A 20,790-nucleotide genomic window follows, 5' to 3' on the forward strand; every position below is an offset into this window, starting at 1 on the left:
GGCAACAATGGCTGTCATTCCTGAAGAGCGAAGACTGCCATGTTATAATGGAGGGATAGGGGGACAGAGAGGGGGGTGATTGAGATGGGGGAGACAGGGGGGCAAACCTCCCCACTCTGTTTTTTTTTTTTTTTTTTGCCCCAGGGTTATGGGAGGGGGGAGGGAGAGGGATATGTAATGTAAGGGAAGTAATCTTTTGTAAGCAATTGGATGTACTATGTGTATTAATAGGAAATTGTAAAATAAAGAAAACAAAAGGAAAATTGTAAAAAAAAAGAAAAGGATAGAAGGAGTGCCACAATGATGTTATGGAGAATAAGCGGAACTCTGAGCGACAAGCTGATTAGAAGCCGCTAGAATAAAGCAACTGCCTGAGATGGCACAAAAAAAAAGATTAATGTTATATTTTTAGTTGTATATTTTATGTCTCATTATATTGTTTTGATTGGCTGGAGACTGCTGTTTATAAATAAAGAATAATAAAAAAAAAAAAAAAACACCAGATCTCTGGTACATTCATGGTGTTGCCCTCTAAAAAAACTTTGTACAATTAACAAATTCTTTGTAGGTCACAAATATTAATACTGTATTTATGGGTAAGTCTTGTTGTATAGGCTAAGATGTGTCTGTGTGGATGGCTATTTGGCTTGTCTGAGCCTTCTAAGCCCCTGTACACACGGTCGGAGATTTCCACAACCAAATCCGTCGGAAACTGTTGCGGACTAAGTTGTCGAAAAATCCGATCTTTCAGAACGTGATGACGTAATTTCGTTACAATGGGACTAGATTCAGGATAGTAGCCAAAAGCTTTGATGTAGGAAAGTTGGGTCCGACGGAGATTCGGACGGAATCAGTCCAATGCATACCACACACAGTCGGATTATCTGACGACACGGTCCGATAAGACGCATTCCGATGGATTCTCCGACCGTGTGTACACGGCATAAGCCCCTGTACACACGGTCGGAGATTTCCACAACCAAATCCGTCGGATTTTGTCCATCAGATTTAGTCTGACGGATTGTGTCCGAAACTGTTGCATACACACGGTCGGACTAAGTTGTCGAAAAATCCGATCTTTCAGAACGTGATAACGTAATCTCGTTAAAATGGGACTAGATTCAGGCTAGTAGCCAATAGCTTTGATGTAGGAATTTGATCTGAGCGTGCGTGGTACTTGGTCCGATCAAAATTCTCTACACATGACCGGATTACGTCCGACCGGCCCAGTTGGTCGGGAAATATTTCCAACATGTTGGAAAATTGGGTCCGACGGAGATTCGGACGGAATCAGTCCGATGCATACCACACAAAGTCGGATTATCTGATGACACGGTCCGTTAAGATGCATTCCGACGGATTCTCCGACCGTGTGTACGCGGCATAAGACAGGTCATTTTTCTCTCTGCCCAGTAAAAAATATGTTTCTTCCTTGCTGCCATCCGCTGTGTTTTCCACTTTGCCTCGAGTGCCCACAGAGCTGCATTTCTCATTTCTCATGAACTGTTTGCCTTGGATAGTCGCTTCTGGCTGCTGTGCAGCAATTCCCACCTAGTCACTAAAGTAATGAAAAGAAACCTTTTATGAGAGAGACATGGAGGTTGCGAATGCTGACCTCTCCTTCTGAAAATGCTAGTTGCCTGGCAGTCATATTGACCCCTTTTTGCTTTAACACTTTTAAATTCTGACTTGAAATGAATATGGAGATGTCATCTAATTTGTCCCCAAATTTCTTGATAGACATGCTTGTTTGTGACTCAGCAAAACAGCCAGGCATTTAGTATTTTCAGAAGGAAGCCATTGATGACAGCTCCTATTCTTCAACAAAGAACGGAACAACTTCAAGCAACAGGTGAAATCAATCAGTTGTTTTTGGGTTGTTTCAAGAACCAAAAAACAACCGTGCCACATTAGGAAGCCCCTCAGAGTTTATGGACTCCAGACAAAGTATAGTATTAACCTCCCTGGCGGTATGATTATTTCAGATTTTAGGTGCTGAAAGCGGTACAATTATTTTGCATGGAAATTTGGCGTTTTATATTGTAGTCCTGTAATTCTTAGGAATAACTCACTAAACATCCCGGGTATGATAAAGTTTGAAAAATGAAATCATAAATTATAATATAATAAATAACTATAAATAATTATACCAAATAATAATATAATAATAATAAAAATTATTCAATATTGTAATCAAATCAAAAACACAGAAATTTGCTCAGTTGCAGAATTGACGCTGTCATTACTTTTCAGTATTTGATGACAGATCTCCCCACAAATCGCTATCGCTCAATTAAAATTAGTGATTCCAATTTATTATCACTGTTTTGTAGCTGGTCTAAAACCACTTTTGCTGTAAAGGGACAGTTTTGGTTGCTATGGACAATCTCCAGTTTCCTGGCAGAAAGAAAAGTATTTATAATATAAAACTGCATGCAGGGCACTGGGCAGAACACTAGGGACAAAGGGGATGTGAAATAATTACATACAGCAATATAATCTGTAAGATTACATTATACTGTATTTAATGTGTGTGTTTTACTTTTTGAATTTGGCGCCGTTCTCCGTCCCTGTGCGTCGCAACGCTCACAGGGATTAGAGCTCGGCTCCATGATAGATCGAGTGGAGGACGAGCCGCTCGCACAGCGGGGGGATATCGCTGGATCCAGGGGATAAAGTAAGTAAACGCATCCTGGATCCAGCGATGCGATCCCGAGTCTGGCTCGAGGTTACCGCTAATGGTACTGAATTTTCACCCCGGGCCAGACTCAGGAATACCGCCAGGGCGGTTAAGTAAAAAACAGTCAAAAATTACTTTTTTAACTCTGATTATTGCTTTTTGCATACAACATTTTGGAAGGTAAAAATAATGCCCCAAGCTCTATCTCTTTCCTTTCATCAGGCAAAGTTCATAGCTTCTGTCAAGATATGTGCAGAGTTCTTTGGAGGTTTTCAGATTGAGAATGAAGCCCCATACACACTATCAGTTTTTTCTGCTAAGTTTTTCCTTCGGATTTACCAAAACCATATAATATGAGGTCAAACCTTAGGAGTTTCAATTTGTATGCAATCAGGCAGGCCCTTGCACTACATGGTTTTGGTAAATCTGAAGGAAAAAAACAGCAGAAAATCTGATCGTGTGTATGGGGCTTAAGTCTTATGTCATATAACAGTTCACTCACTATTTCCTATAAGGTTGCTCCCTGAACTAGTAAGATATCTATCCACCCACTGCTTCCATCCCTAAATTGATAATCATTAAAATAAAGGGGGGGGGGGTGGGGAATTGAGGAATATGGGACTCTAAATGAAGCCATGGCCAGGTATGGTGATGTGCCTCCATCCTTATCATTGTGAGAAAAAGGAGCAAAAATGCAGCAGAAAAAGAAGCAAAGATGCCCCAAAAAGGGTTGGACTTTATATGAAGCTCATAGTAACAAAATGAATAGAGTGGTGGATATTACAATATTTAATAGAACATAGATACATGTTACATATAAAGCTGACTTCCAGAGAAATAAAACAAAATCTGTATGTGAAAGAATAAGCAACTAGTAAGTTTATAAAAATATGTCTATTTGAAATGGTATTTGGGTTTTGCAGTCCCTTGCACAGCAGAGCTCAGACTGGAAGAGAAAAGCAGTACAAGGGACCAATAGTTGTACTGCAGTACTAACATGGAGCCTACTGGTAGGAGGGGAGAGTAGAGTGACAGAGAGATGAGCTCACAAGTTTGGTGCTCCTCCTTTCTTCCTTTTTTTAAAGAACACATTTTATTAAAAAGTGTGGCACAGATTACATTTCCATAATCACAATACTTCACAAAAACAGCAATATTCAAAATAATAGAAATGATGGTCCAGGAGGAATAGTGAACAGTTGAAGTCGTAAGAGTGATGTGACACGGTTAAAACATCCACCAATCACAGGCTCGAGAGTCTTCTTGGTTGGCCACTTGTTGAAATCCAAGGGGGGTCCGAAATGACAATTTATATGGTGCCACTTTTTCAGCTTTGAAGTAAGAGACGAAAGACATCTGGGTAGGAGGACAAGAGAAAGACAGAAAAAGAGAAGAGAAAGTGAGGAAAAAAAGAGTGTATGAAGGGTACATCCATCTAGTCTCAGGAGTAATCATTGAGAGCCTGACACCTAAGAAAAGGCAATATTTTGGGGAATCAGAAAATTCTATCCACCAGAACCACAAGTCTCAAAACTTGGAAAAGTTCCATTAGCATAATAAAATTTAATTCAGAAACCCACCCACAGATGGTTGGTATCATAGATGACTTCCATTGTTGGGGTATCAAGGCTCCGTCCACCATAACCAGACCCTTCTTTATGTTTTTAGTCTAGGAGGGCTACCTCTGATCTCTCCAGCCATCCAATATGGTTTGATCTTGGGGCATGACCATCATATGTGAAGATGGGTACCACCACCACGTCTCCAGCAATGATCTGGAATTGACAGGATCATTTTATGAAGCATGGCTGGAGAGCAATACCACCTGATCCAAGATTTTGAAATTCCTTTTCTATGCATGTGAGACAACTGTTATTTTGAAAATGAAAAGGAAAGCTTTATCTCAGTCTTTCCTTGAGGGAGTGTGGCTAAGTTTCTGCTCCCAGTCTCGGACATAAAAGGGGTGATTGGGGAATATGTGTGACAATAAGATACTGAATGCAGGCACTTTGTGTCTGAAAGGCATATTTCCTCAAATGGGGTCCGGTCCCTATGCAGTCCATCCTCGTCAAGTTTTTCAAAAAATCGTTGAAGTTGAAAATAATGCAGCAACTATATGTGGCATGGGCAGGAAGAAGATGCAATTTTCCATATTGGATTTCAACCATACAGGCCTAGTGCTTGTCAAATAGGGGATGGTTCCAATACTTGCCATTGGAGGAAACCCTTGTTACTCATCCTGGGTAAAAAAATCCAAATCTGGGCCATTGGGACAGAGTGGAAACACCATGTGCTCTAATAGCAAGAAGGCAAGCAACAAGGAAACTGGGATTGTTAGCAGGAGGAATCCAAGGGAATGAGAATAGTGGGACTGGCAAAATGTCTCTTTCAAGACTGACCTATTCTTTAAAGTAGTCATTATGAAACCATCTAAAATCCTGCTGAGCGAGGCTGCGGAATAGTAAAGAGCAAGGTAAGGAAGCCCTGTGCCCCTGTTCATATGGCTCTTTACCAGAATATTATGGCATAGTCGAGACAGGGATTTGGGTCAACGGAATTTCAATAGCGCCAATTGTGTTGATGCGGGACTTAAATCTGAATGGTTTGAAAGACATATAAGAATCGAGGGAAGTATAATAACGAAGTAAGGATTCATTAACGAAGCCTTGTCCCGATAAGGTCATGTAATTCCATCCCTGGGGACTTTAAATGAAACCTTGGCCTGGTAGGGTCATGAGTTTCCATCCCAATTAATTTAAAGAGGAGGAGAGCAAAGGGGGTGGGACTTTATATGAAGCACATGGTAGCAACAGATTTAATTGGTGAATATGTAGGAAATGTATTGGTTGTGACAATAATACATACATAAAATGCTGGTACATAGATATAGTATTGGTGTCAAGGTACTAATATTGAACATAGTAATAACATTGGTAGCTCATATTGCAACAATAGCGTTCCAGAGTTTACCAAAAACATTATGCAGGGTGTGTGCTAATGAGATCAGCTGGTCAACTCCTTCCCATGTCATATCCTACAGTTTGTAAGGACGTAAGACAGAAGCAATAGATACGTTTTTAATCATGGACATAGGACAATAAGGTAAGTGTCTGTAGATTTTATGGAGAGCTTTTATATTTTTGCAAAAAAACTACATGAATTCTATATTGGTGCATAGGGGAGCTAGAATTTAGAAAAAAGTGAAATGAACTTAGCCGTTAAAACCTCCCATTAAATCGGTGCTGCAGTCTTGTTGGAGGCATAATCCATTTGGTATCGAGAAATGTTTTTTATGACCACCACATGTATTGGTACATCTTCCAGAAGAGCTTCATTGAGTCCCCAAGAAGCAAAAAGGTTTGGAGGAGTGTGGCATAGTAAGTGAAAAAATAAATGGAAAATGGTGAGACTAGATTTGAGGGATATGGTATCAATGAATGGGTTGGGCAAAATATTAAAATCTTCTACAATATTGACCCTGCCTTTGCAAAGGGTGTCCAGCTGTCTTAAGAGAGCTAACAACATAGGGACATGACCCTGATTAGGACAATATGCATTATCCGGAGTGAATGGTTTGTCGTATAGCCTACATATAAGGATCAGGAATCTACCTCTTGGGTCAGATACCTAGTGAATCTCTGAGACTGGGAGTGAGGCATGACACCCTATGGCCAACCCCCTTAGCTATACCAGTAGGATTGTTACACAAATGCCACTTTACATAATGATGGGTAGCCATGGTCAGGGCAGAAGTTGCCTTTAAGTGGGTTTCCTGTAAAAAAAAAGGACATTAACTCGTTGTTTTTGCATGTTATACAGTTTTGCTGGGGTATTCCCTAACATGAAGGAACCAAATGTGATCATAGTCATGGTGGCTGGAAAAGTAATGCCAGAGATACTTTCGAATGGTACCTATTCCATTGGGTAGGTAGTAAGAAGTAGGAGTGGAAAGAAGGGGAGGCATGTAGAAAGAAAGAAACAAGATGGAAGTGGAAGGCGGACATGAAGTAAGGTGTCCTTACAGCAGGGGTCTCAAACTGGCGGCCCTCCAGCTGTTGCGAAACTACAAATTCCATCATGCCTCTGCCTATGGGAGTCATGTTTGTAACTGTCAGCCTTGCAATGCCTCATGGGACTTGTAGTTTTGCAAAACAGCTGGAGGGCCACCAATTTGAGACCCCTACAGGGCAATATAGCCAATCCTATAAAGAGGGAAGGGAAAAAGGGAAAACAACAGTTTTTGAGGAAAGGGGTAGGTATAAGAAGGACAGGGAAGGGGAAGAAACACAAGGTTCAGTGTCTAGTTGTTAACACTTGTCTGGTCGGTGCTTTGCATTTCACTTTGAAGTCACATGCTGGGGGAAGAACTAGACCTAGTTGTATTATTACAGTAATGTAAATTCTGGTCTGTAGGCTGACTGCATTGTCTAATAGAGCTAAGTTCAGAACTGGATAGACAGAAATACAAATCATTTGAAATTCTTTGAAAGGTAAAAGTTTTCGGAGCTTAAGTTTACAGTTGGTGCATAATTGCGCATGTTCCCCATGTGCCATTCTTTAACAGACACTTATGGATGCCGTTAAACCGCATGGTGCTGCTGCAGTTCCATGCAGCCACGTTTTAAAAAAAGTCAGGGACTTCTTTCCCAGCATTTTCTCCCAAATGAAAGGGCTGCTGTACATGTGATGTGCTCGAACAAACAAGCATGCATGCATAGACCGCATAAGTGTGAACCTACACATATATGCATTTCTTCTGTGTATTTATCAGTTTGCCCGGGCAGGGGCCCCTAGGTCTCTCCCCGAAAACCTTTAGTGATCAGTGGGAAAAAGGTCTGGAATGTACTTTTTGTTGCTGTTTTGTTTCTTTTTTTCTTTTTTTTGTGGGGTCCCCCTCTAACATCTATATCAGGCCCTTATCTAGGATAATGTTCTGATATAGATGAAGGGAATCCCCAGCAATTTATTCATAAACTAAAGTGAACAAAGCAGTAATTTGTTGGAAATTTCAACTCTTTCAACTTTTTTTTTATTGCTGTAGTATATTGTATACAATGTATAGGCGTGTTACTTCACAGGCAGGTTAGGTTCACCCCCATAAGCATGTTTTTTAATAGAATTTAGCATTTTGATGTTGCCCTTAAAGCATATTATGATCACTCCTCCATGCCAAACGGAATAAAAAAAAGACTTTTTTTGTTTTGGTACATGTTCCCCAGGGCAGTGCCCAGCCCCCTATGCTGTTTGTTTGACAATCTCTTTCCCATTGGCCTAGAAAAGGGCCATTAGTGTTTTTTAGCATTCAGCAATTATTGGCTTGAATGGGGTTCAAATTCCACACCTGAACTTTACTCATGTTCTGCTAACCTTCCTGGAGGCTAACCCAGATACATTTGGTTCATCACCTAGGTCCTGATTTTGAACACTGAGCAACTTAAAGCTGGGCATACATTGCTGAGGAATCAACCAATTTTCACTATGTTGTCTCCACCCTCTCCTACAATAGGTGGTAGATTGCTTTTTTCCAAAGGAGCCTTCTGAAAATGTTTTGGTTGAACAGTAACTGCATCCAATCAGATATAGCAGATGTATGGGTATTTTGACAGACGGCAGAACTAACCGCCAAAATGCAATAGCCCTAATGGTAGATTCCTCCATCAGAAGTGTATACAGTAAAGTAATAGAAACTATCAGTGTATGGCCAGTTTAAGGGCCTGTGTCAACAGGCTTTGGGTTAGTGTTGATGGAAACGGCATCCATATCACATTAAAGCAGCGTTCCACCAAAAAGTGGAACTTCTGCTCATTTGTCTCCTCCCCCCTCCGGTGCCACATTTGGCACCTTTCGGAGGGGAGGGGGGAAGTGGATACCTATCTTTGACAGTATCCTGTCCCCACTTCCTGGAGTCTGGGCAATGGTGAATTACATTACAGCTCGGCTCCCTCCTCCTCCCACCTTCTTCCCCGGCCGCCTGGCCAGTAGGAGAGCGCAGCGGTGCCTTGCGCATGAGCAGTAGGGACCCGGCATGAAGCTGTAATGCTACACTGCCGGGATCCCTTACCCAAAATGGCGTCTGCAGCACCAGACAGCTGATGGAAACATCAGCTGCAGTGCAGATATCGCTGGACTCCAGGACAGGTATGTGTCCTATTATTAAAAGTCAGAAGCTGCAGTATGTGTAGCCTCTGGTTTTTAATTTTAAGGGGTGGGTGGACCTCCTGTTAAAGTATTTTCTGAGATCATTCAGAATGTCAGGTCATCTGAGACCAGGGGACAGATGCACTCCGTAGGAGTCGGAAGTGCACCGCTAGGTAGTGGACCTTAGGACTGACTGCTGCAGATTGTACCCAGGGAGATTCAGGACACAGGTCTACAGGATCACTAACACAGATCCCAATGGGAGCTGGAGCATAGATTCCCCAGGGCGCGGAGTCTAAGAGCCAGCGGGTGTTCGCCAGAGCCTCCAGTGGTGAGGATGGACTTCGCTGCAGTCTGGCTCCAGGCCGCGGCCCCTAGGGTCTCACAGCTCACGCTCACAGTAGACTACAGGAGAAGGAAGCAGCAGGCTGGAACGACAAGGATAGTAAGGGGATATAGTAGAGGTCAGAGCAACTACCAGACAGGAACAACAGAGTACACGCCAAAGGTTCAGGGTCACAGGCAGACAGGGATGGCCAGGGACATGCAAAAGGTCAAGGTCACAAGCAGACAGGAATCGCTGAGAACACGCCAAGGTCAGTAACAGAGTCAAACATAGAGCACACGGCAAGCAGGAACCAGGAAGCCAAACACAAAAGGTGATGACACTGTCCAGATCAGCAGGAAGGGATCTTCCTGCTAATTCATCCTTCACTCTATCAGAGAGGCCATGTAAAAAGGTTGCAACTAGGGCCTAATTTTTCCAGCTCAATTCAGCTGTGAGGATACGGGACTGAAGCGCATACTTTCCCACAGAAGCGGACTCTTGACGGAGACGTAAAAGAGCGCTAGCCGCTGAGGAGACACAACTCGGTTCCTCAAAGGTATTTCGAAAAAGTTTCAAGAAATCAGACAGGCTAGAAACCACCGGATCATTCAGTTCCCACAGAGGGGCAGCCCAAGCTAGCGCCTCGCCGGACAGGAGGGATATAATATATGCTACTTTTGCTTGATCGGACAGGAAGTTTTGGGGCTGAAGTTCAAAATGAATTGTGCACTGGCTAAGGAACCCCCTGCAAGCCTTGGAGTCCCCAGAGAAATGAGCCGGAGCTTGTAATTGTAATAAATGTGTGGCTGCGACTGATGCGATAGGTGCAGCGGCAGATAGCGGTTGAGGTTGTTGAACCGAGGGTCCTAATGAGGCCTGAACCTGTTCAACACGGGATACCAAATCCTGAAGGAATCGCATCACCTGGGTCTGATGCGATTCTTGGGTCTCAAGTCTGCGAACTAAGCCCTGCAATGGATCATCTGTGGGTAGCGGCACATCAGCTGGGTCCATGGCTGATCAAACTGTCAGGTCACCTGAGACCAGGTGACAGATGCACTCCCTAGGAGTCGGAAGTGCACCGCTAGGTAGTGGACCTTAGGACTGACTGCTGCAGATTGTACCCAGGGAGATTCAGGACACAGGTCTACAGGATCACTAACACAGATCCCAATGGGAGCTGGAGCATAGATTCCCCAGGGCGCAGAGTCTAAGAGCCAGCGGGTGTTCGCCAGAGCCTCCAGTGATGAGGATGGACTTCGCTGCAGTCTGGCTCCAGGTCGCGGCCCCTAGGGTCTCACAGCTCACACTCACAGTAGACTACAGGAGAAGGAAGCAGCAGGCTGGAACGACAAGGATAGTAAGGGGATACGGTAGAGGTCAGGGCAACTAGCAGACAGGAACAACAGAGTACACGCCAAAGGTTCAGGGTCACAGGCAGACAGGGATGGCCAGGGACATGCAAAAGGTCAATGTCACAAGCAGACAGGAATCGTTGAGAACACGCCAAGGTCAGTAACAGAGTCAAACATAGAGCACACGGCAAGCAGGAACCAGGAAGCCAAACACACAATGAATACACAATGGTTGATCAGCACTGTTGGCTTGCAGTGCACAGGTTAATATAGGGTTCCCTGATAGGGCCTGGGGTGGAGCCATGCTTAGAGGAGAGGTTATAAAAACCACCAGGTGGAAGTGGCTGGCCTCTTAGTCAGAAGACATGGAGGGGAGGTAAGAAAACAGAGGAAGATCACTGCATAACCATGACACAGAATTCATTAAATAATCAGAAATATCCGAGCTTAGGATGGTCAACTGCAGCCTCCCCATAAAACTACACCAAAGTGAAGCCAAATAATATTAAAAAATCTACAACGGGATGGTGGCGCTGTTATAAAAGACAGTAGGTGCACTGCATAAGCACTAGGAAGTGTGTATGTACTATACACCCCTCTGAAAAAAAGTGTGCATATGTAAACAGCACTAAATGTAAAGTGCAATGTGCATAAGAATAATAAAGTGCATCAAATATAAAAAGTGCATTAGACATATAATGTGTGATAAAGTGCAAAATAATCTTGTGTAAAGTGATAAATAGCAGGAAAAACATCAAAAGTAGAATCTCCAAAAATTTATATATGAAAACTATATATATATATGATAATATAGTGCAAACGGTGTAGAATAAAGTCTAAAAAAATGAATAAATATAATGTCCAAAATATAAATGAAATGTCCAAAATATAAATGTCCAAAGTGTGACAATGGCCAAGAAAGGTTGGTTTAAAACCATAAGCAACAACAACCACAGTCCATAAGTGAAAAACTGTGCAAATGCAACAAGCAAAAAAGTGACTGTTCAGTGCTCCCCTCCTTCGTCCACTTCCCCCTATTATGTGTGCACTCACCAGAGAGCCTCACCCCTGCTAGGTTAACAGGCTAAAAAACTCCTTATCCTGAAGATGGTATCCCTCTTATCTGGATATCCCTCTGCTCAGAGGTGACCACAGCAGCTGCTCCTAGCCGATCCCTGGCGATCACTGAAGCCTCAAGGTGACCACAGCTGCCTCAAGGCTTCAAGTTAAAACATATGCAGGGTTATGTTTATTTGCTTTTGAATAGAAAACACAGTTTTTAATTTGTTATGTTTCTAAAGTTCCCATAAATGTATTATTTGCTTGAGGTACACAAAGTTCTTCACGGTCCTCCAGGGAGACCCAACTATTTATGGGACTGACTCCCTTACATCACCATTGGGGAATTATATATTAACTACTAGACATGTGCATTAGTTTTCGTCCGAATTTCAGCTTGTTTCGTTTTCGTTTTGACAAACGATAACGAAAGCACAGAATCCGAAAAACCCGACATAAATAACATATAATAAATAAATGCGTTATTTTCGTTTTCATTGTTACAACAGTTCGATATAGAATAGGATATTCGACGTGACTCTGACAATAACAATCTGTGTCTATAGAACCTGTGGTCGAATGTGCCTAACCTTACCTCTATTAGTCCAAGATTATATAGAGACAATATTTGACAGAGAAAAAAGATTTGACAGAGAGAAAAGATTCTGCAAGTTACTGTCTTAAAAAGTGTTTGGGGACCCGGGTCCTGCCCCAGGGGACATGTATCAATGCAAAAAAAAGTTTTAAAAACGGCAGTTTTTTCGGGAGTAGTGATTTTAATAATGATTAAAGTGAAACAGTAAAAGTGTAATATTCCTTTAAATTTGGTACGGGGGGGGGGGGGCTATAGTATGCCTGTGAAGGGGGCGCATGTTTCTGGTGCTTAGAACTGTCCCTGCACAAAGTGTCATTTATGCAGGAAAAAAAGTCCTTTAAAATCATTTGCAGCTATTATGAATTGTCGGCTCCGTAATACAGAGAACACTCATTGAAAGTCATTGATAAAAATAAATAAATAAATAAATAAATAAAAAAGCGTGGGGGTCCCCCAAATTCAATTACCAGGCCCTTCAGGTCTGGTATGGATATTAAGGGGAACCCCGCATCAAATTAAAAAAAGATTGACGTGGGGGTCCCCATAAAAATCCATACCAGACCCTTTATCCGCAACCTGGCAGGCCGCAGGAAAAGAGGGGGGGCGAGAGAGCAGCCCCCCTCCCTCCAGAACCGTACTAGGCCACATGCCCTCAACATTGGGAGGATGCTTTGGGGGTCTGTGACCCCTCAAATCACCTTGTCCCCATGTTGATGCGGAAAAGGGCCTCATCCCCACAACCCTGGCCGGTGGTTGTGAGGGTCTGCGGGCGGGGGGATTATCAGAATCTGGAAGCCCCCTTTAACAAGGGGACCCCCAGATCCCGCCCCCCCCCCTGTTTGAAATGGTAAGGGGGTAAAAAAGTACCCCTACCATTTCACAAAGAAAGTGTAAAAAATAGTTAAATAAGACAAACACACTTTTGAAAAATTCCTTTATTAAAAATAAAAAAAAATAAAAAAAAGATTCCAGCGGTGGTAATCCACTCTTGCTATCCAGCAACGGACGATCATCTCTCCGGGGTCCAGCGATGGCTCATCTGAATCAGCGCAGTGAATCCATCCATCTTCTGTCTCCACGGAGGAGACACTGCAGGGATTCCGGCAGCCTGACGTTTGTTATATGCGGAGGGCGGGGCCATCCGTCACCTGACCCCGCCCCCCTCTGATGCAAGGGGAAACCCGGGGGTTCCCCCGTGACGTATGGGTGACCCCGCACCCCTCTGATGTAACACAGGCAGGTTTCCGTTACATCAGAGGGGTGCGGGGTCACCCATTGTGAAAATACTTTTGTACCCCCTTACCATTTCAAACAGGGGGGGCCGGGATCTGAGGGTCCCCTTGTTAAAGGGGGCTTCCAGATTTTGATAAGCCCCCCGCCCGCAGACCCCCACAACCACCGGCCAGGGTTGTGGGGATGAGGCCCTTTTCTGCATCAACATGGGGACAAGGTGCTTTGAGGGGTCACAGACCCCCAAAGCATCCTCCCAATGTTGAGGGCATGTGGCCTAGTATGGTTCTGGAGGGAGGGGGGCCGCTCTCTCCCCCCCCCTCTTTTCCTGCGGACTGCCAGGTTGCGTGCTCGGATAAAGGGTCTGGTATGGATTTTTATGGGGACCCCCACGTCAATTTTTTTTAATTTGATGCGGGGTTCCCCTTAATATCCATACCAGACCTGAAGGGTCTGGTATGGATATTTAGGGGGAACCCCACGTCAAATTTTTTTTAAATTTGACGCAGGGTTCCCCTTAATATCCATACCAGACCTGAAGGGCCTGGTAATTGAATTTGGGGGACCCCCACGCTTTTTTATTCATTTATTTATTTTTATCAATGACTTTCAGTGAGTGTTCTCTGTATTACGGAGCCGACAATTCATAATAGCTGCGAGTGATTTTAAAAGACTTTTTTTCCTGCATAAATGACACTTTGTGCAGGGACAGTTCTAAGCACCAGATACAGGCGTCCCTTCACAGGCATACTATAGACACCCCCCCCCCCCCCCCCTACGAAATTGAAAGGAATATTACACTTTTATTGTTTCACTTTAATCATTATTAAAATCCCTGCTCCCAAAAAAACGGCCGTTTTTAAAACTTTTTTTTGCATTGATACATGTCCCCTGGGGCAGGACCCGGGTCCCCAAACACTTTTTAGGACAGTAACTTGCAAATTAGCCTTTAAAATTAGCACTTTAGATTTTGAAGGTTGGAGTCCCATAGACTTTAATAGGGTTCTAAAGTTCACACGAAGTATGCTATATACTAGCTCCGTCGAATCTTCTTTATACATTCGACAGACACCATAAGCCTGGTATAATTCATGTGGATTTTTGGACGAATGCAATTTTTGAACGAAAAACGAAAATAAATAAAAACAAATTTCAGGAGTAACTAAATAAATAAATTTTTCGGACGAAAACTAAATTCCGAAACGAAATATTTTACTCTGCACATGTCTATTAACTACTTTCTCCAGCCTTTCGTGACTAATATGCCATCCTACTTGAGGGACATCAAGCATGCAATTAATACCTTTGAGTTGTACAGTAGATTACAGAGAGATTTGTTTGTTGGTAACGGCTAAGGTTGCTCCACGTTAAACCAGTATCCCACGTCAACAAGGTATTGAAGCTGTTTGGTGTTATTTGGATCATTCTTAAGCTATACCAAAGGAACATAAATCTTTTATGATTGATGCACTAGAGTTTACCATGGGGAACAATTACTTCTGGTTTAATAATTTAACTTTTATCTCCAAAATAAAAATGTCATGATGCGGGCTAAATATCCCCTAAGAATGACAAATTTGCTCATGATAAAGTGGAGGAAGGACATCATCTTTGGTTGATCCTTGCCTCAATTACAGGTATATTAAACTTTCCCATGAACATAGTGATCAAAAAGTTAATATCAAAGATCTTATTTTTTATCAGAGATGGCAGGATTTATTCTATTTTTTTTTAAGTAGCAACAGAAATGGATATATTCCAACTACAAACTGCCACCATGCTACTTCAGTACAGAATATCCCAAAAGGACAATCTATTCTTATTAGGAGTTGTGATAGACAACGCAGATCATTACAAGCATGTTTATGTTCTAAAAAAAAGTTTTTTGAAAAAAGGATAACCTGAAGACGGATTAGATGAAAAAAAAAAAATCTGAGGTTGGTCAAATAAATAGGAACGGTTTATTACTAAACCCAGGCAACCCATAAATAGATAATGTCACATTTGATTGTACTTTTATTACCTGTTTTCTTCTTAATTTTATGGCATTAAAAAAATAAACAATTCTGGGCCATTCTTAACTGAAAGCCAGCTTTACCTACAGCATTGCCCAAGAGTTCTGCAATTTTTATTTATTTATTTTGGAAAAAATCCATGTGCTTAATATAATTGCTCCTCCTAAAATAACTTGGTTGAAGAGTACAAATGTTTTTTTTTTTTCTTGTAAATAATGTGTCATCTGTAAAATAAATAGAAATGAATGGAAAAAGAAAACATCCTTTATCATATAGTACTAATAGATCATACTTAATTGACTCTTTTGTTTTCAGTCACTCTCAGTATGTGGTATAGCTACTCCAGTACCCATGTGGTCTGCAGTATGTTGGCAGGACTACACAGACTCTGAGAGTGAAATTGAGGGACGATGTATAATAACAAAAGGGCTTTCAAAATAAAAATTTGTCTGCCCACTTTGATATCTATCACAACAGGGATCCTAGTGGGATTAAGTTGTAGGATTATAAAAGTTAAATCCCCATTGGAGAGGATGTAAAAAAAGGAGAAGTCTCCAGAAGGGAAACATGGTGGATTTACAAGTTACATACATACCATATGCTCCCCATTGACTAAATATCAAGTGGGACATGAATTGCTTTATTTATAACAAATAGAGATTAATATGAAGCTTCACTTTGCAAAGAATACCCAATCACATGCAAGGAGATAAAAAAAAAACAGCATTTTTGTTTGCACATGAGTAGATGACAGAAGTGAGCAGAGCGTCCCTTTATTTACTATGCTTTGGTATGGCACCTGCAAAGTGCACAATCTATTTGCCTCTAGTAAATTAACCCCAAAATGTATTATTTTGCTCACTTGCTGTATTTAACATGTATGATTTTGTTCACTTGCTTGATTAGGGAACAATGATTGAGCATTTGTTGTGCAAATAGCATATGCTGCACATATAAGTAGTTGCTATACTTAAGTCTAGGTTGATAAATGTTAGTTTTTGGGATTGTCAAGGGATCTGACAATGTCGCTCACATGTTATGTTTTATTGCATGTTTCTATATTTTTGGTTATAATTTATAAATGGGTAGTTTTATGCCTGGTAGCTGTTGGTTTTTTGCCCAACTGTCATCTGGCACTGCTTGCAGCCTCATAGTTTGCACTGCCAGTAAGCATGTAGGCAGATGCAGTCTGCTTTCTCCACTGCAGGCAGTGCCCAACCGCAGCGGCATTGCAGAAGGAGAGGAGGTCAAGAGGAACATGGCCATCTTGGGTCTGGCTGAGTCTATTTAATGGCGATGTCCTCCTTCTTGGTCCTTGAACGTCACTGCTGACCTTCTATTCGTGCTCTGCGCTGTGCTTTTTCACCATCTGGTCAATACACAGGCATGGGTCCGGTCGCATGCGCAATGCCGTCTCAATGGCCGCTTTCACCTCCTAGGTAAACACTATCTGTTATGACAGGCTTTTCCCTTTCTCCTTGTTCTTGGATTACCAGCTTCCTGCTTGATTTGGGGGCTGTATGCTTTCTAGCCATAGATGGTATCTCTAAATACTGGTGCTAACTATTACAAAGTGAATACGTTGGAAGTGTTCTTTGTCATCATATATCTTACGCTTTTGACTTTGGCAACCAATATTCATTCCTCCATCCATATCTGCTGGCTATCTTTGAAACAGGTGAGTTATACCTGCTGAGGTGTTACATACCTGTTTTGGCTTTGCTCTTTTAGTGTCACCATACAAGTAGCATATATAGCTATTATCCCCTGATCTGTCTGTGCTATTGTCTGTTATAGATTTTGTAAACCTAACTACACTTTTTGACAGGATTACTTGACTCTTAGGGATTACTTGACCCTGCATATTGTTTGTTTTTAGCTGCAAGTGGAGTGGAGGAGAGTGAAGTGGAGTATGTGACACTCCATATGATCAGTATGTGACACATATAAGGAGCCTGTCAAATCCAATTGTGTATTTTGCTTAAGAAGTATTTCGTTTTCACTATGATCATCAACATCAATCAAGCAGATGACAGGAAAGTGACTGGATCCAGACTCCAGAGCCAGACTATTGTCGGTATGGTGCTGCATGAAAGTCTGTAGCCCCTCCCACAGGTATTTAGCTTGATTTTAACAGAATGGAGGCACTTCTGAGAGGCCTGGAAAGCATTTCAGAAATCAGAATCTCACATAGAATAGGTGTAAGCAAAAAAAAAAAAAATACCCATACTTCTCTTTTAACCTTTGATTGACTATCAATGTCGATTTTAATATACATCTATTTGCTATGTTTACATAAAAAAAAATTTTTGTATATTTTTGTTTTGTCGTGCCTAAAAAGTCCAAGCTCATATACCCTAAATTCTCTTTAATCTGAATGGGACGCGGCACTGTTTATTCTATGGAGTATCCACAGCACCTCTCTGTGATAATACAATGTTTGTATTTGGAGTCTATTTAAGACCCTGGCTCCCAGGCTTGTTGTGGGCAATGTAGGGACAGGCAATCCATCTGTCAGGAACAGTAGTTAGCAGCAGGGAGAGGTTCCAAAAGAGTAGGGATAGAGCAGGGACATACCATCCTTCCTGGATGCATCCCCATTTGGGTATGGACTGGCCAAGCCGCATTCTGTCCCTCAAGCCAGATACAGTCATTGCCTTGTTGATCTTTACCTTCAGTACAGTTGTGTTATTGCAACTGGATTGTTTACTGCTGCCACACCACACTGCACCTCCCCACAAGCGATATCCTTGTATTTTGATATTACTGCGCCCATATTGGCTTTTTAGTTCATAGGGTGTGTCAATAATATTATGATGGGCGTGATTGTGTATCTTTTGGGTTTAGTTAATAGATGTATACATCAATGCTGGCAGCCTCTGAGAACGTCCGACTGGACAAAATGTATGGTGGATCACTACTCTATGTAAGGTAAAAGAAGTTTATACTTCACCACAAACTTTATACAGCAACACAAACCCTGGTGTGTTGCCAGGTTTCTCTTCTTGGTGGCGGTTCGTTTGATGCAATATCTCCACAAGGTTGTAGAAATAAAGCGTTACTGGATCTACTGATTAACAACAATACAGACCTGATCACGGATGTGGAAATACGGGGCAATTTAGGTAACAGCGATTGTAGGTCAATTGGCTTCAGTATAAGTCACACAAATAGGAAACATAAGGGGCATGCAAAGACACTGAATTTCAAAAGAGCCAACTTCCCTAAACTACAAACCTTGCTAGAAGGCATAAATTGGAATAAAATCTTAGGAACAAAGAGATATGGAGGAGATATGTGTTTTCTTTAAGAGCATATTAAATAAGGGCATTAGCCAATGCATCCCATTGGGTAATACATTTAAAAGAGCGAACAAAAGTCCTAGATGGCTTAACTCCAATGTAAAAATGCATATAAAAAAAGAGAAGACCTTCAAAAAATACAAGGTTGAGGGATCAGCATTCAGACTTTATAAAGAATGCAACAAGAAATGTAAGGGTGAAATAAGGACGGCTAAGATAAAACATGAAAGACACATAGCAGAGGAAAGTAAAAATCCCAAGAAATTCTTTAAGTATGTAAACAGTAAAAAAGGGAATACAGACCAAATTGGCCCCATAAAGAATGAGGAAGAACATCTGGTTACAAAGGGAAGATGGCAAAGGTATTGAATTTATTCTTCTCCTCAGTCTTCACGTGGGAATTGAAGGGCTTCAGTAACCAAAACTGCAGTGTTTATCCTCATGACACATCACGGGAAGCACCTCCATGGTTAACAGAGGACAGAATCAAAATTCGACTTGGGAAACTTAACATTAATAAATCACCGGCCCAGATGGCTTGCACCCAAGGGTACTTAGGGAACTCAGTCAAGTAATTGCCAAACCATTGTACCTAATTTTTTAATGACAGTCTACTGACTGGAATGGTACCAGCTGATTGGAGAAAAGCCAATGTAGTACCAATATTTAAAAAGGACCAAAAATACATCCCTGGGAATTACAGACCAGTTAGCCTAACATCAATAGTATGTAAACTCTTGGAGGGAATGATAAGGGACTACATACAACATTTTCGTGATAAGAACAGTATCATTAGCAGTAATCAGCATGGATTCATGAAGAATTTTTCTTGCCAAACCAATCTATTAACTTTCTATGAGTTGCCATCTAGATAAAGGAAGGCCCATAGACATGGTGTATCTGGATTTTGCAAAAGCATTTGACACCGTTCCCCATAAACTTTACTGTACAGTTTACTGTACAAAATAAGGTCTATTGGCATGAACCATAGGGTGAGTACATGCATTGAAAACTGGCTATAAGGGCGAGTTCAGAGGGTGGTGATAACTGGGGAGTACTCGGAATGGTCAGGGGTGGGTAGTGGGGTCCCCCAGGGTTCTGTGCTGGGACCAATCCTGTTTAATTTGTTCATAAACAACCTGGAGGATGGGGTAAACAGTTCAATCTCTGTATTTGTGGACGATACTAAGCTAAGCAGGGCAATAACTTCTCCGCAGGATGTGGAAACCTTGCAAAAAATTAATGGGGTGAGCAACTACATGGCAAATGAGGTTCGATGTAGAAATATGTAAAATAATGCATTTGGGTGGCAAAAATATGAATGCAATCTATACACTGGGGGGGAGAACCTCTGGGGGAATCTAGGATGGAAAAGGACCTGGGGGTCCTAGTTGATGATAGGCTCAGCAATGACATGCAATGCCAAGCTGCTGCTAACAAAGCAAACAGAATATTGGCATTAAAAATGGGAATAATTCCAGAGATAAAATGATAATTCTCCCGCTCTACAAGACTCTGATCCGGCCGCACCTAGAATATGCTGTCCAGTTCTGGGCACCAGTCTTCAGGAAGGATGTATTGGAAATGGAGTGAGTGCAAAGAGGGGCAACAAAGCTAATAAAGGGTCTGGAGGATATTAGTTATGAGGAAAGGTTGTGAGCACTGAATTTATTCTCTCTGGAGAAGAGACGATTGAGAGGGGATATAATTTCAATATAAAAATACCATACCGGTGACCGCACAATAGGGATAAAACTTTTTAGTGGAAGGGAGTTTAACAAGACTAGTGGCCACTCATTACAATTAGAAGAAAAGAAGTTTAACCTTAAACTGCGTAGAGGGTTCTTTACTGTAAGAGCGGCAAGGATGTGGAATTCCCTTCCACAAGCGGTGGTCAAAGGGGGGGCATCGATAGTTTCAAGAAACTATTAGATAAGCACCTGAACGACAGCAACATACAGAGATATACAATGTAATACTGACATATAATCACACACATAGGTTGGACTTGATGGACTTTGACGTCACCTACTATGTAACTATGATCTATCCCTATACCTGTGGGGTCATACATAGTTAGTCAGGTTG

General features: G+C 41.9%; 1 pseudogene; it reads left to right on the top strand.

Moving 5' to 3' along the window:
- Positions 1–20,790, top strand: part of LOC143998017 (uncharacterized) — a 208,032-nt pseudogene that overhangs the window by 185,307 nt on the left and 1,935 nt on the right.

The sequence above is a fragment of the Lithobates pipiens genome, unplaced genomic scaffold, assembly GCF_037356315.1.
Source record: "Lithobates pipiens isolate NorthernLeopardFrog02 unplaced genomic scaffold, aLitPip1_a1.2 Scaffold_19, whole genome shotgun sequence".
Classification (NCBI taxonomy): Eukaryota; Metazoa; Chordata; class Amphibia; order Anura; family Ranidae; genus Lithobates; species Lithobates pipiens.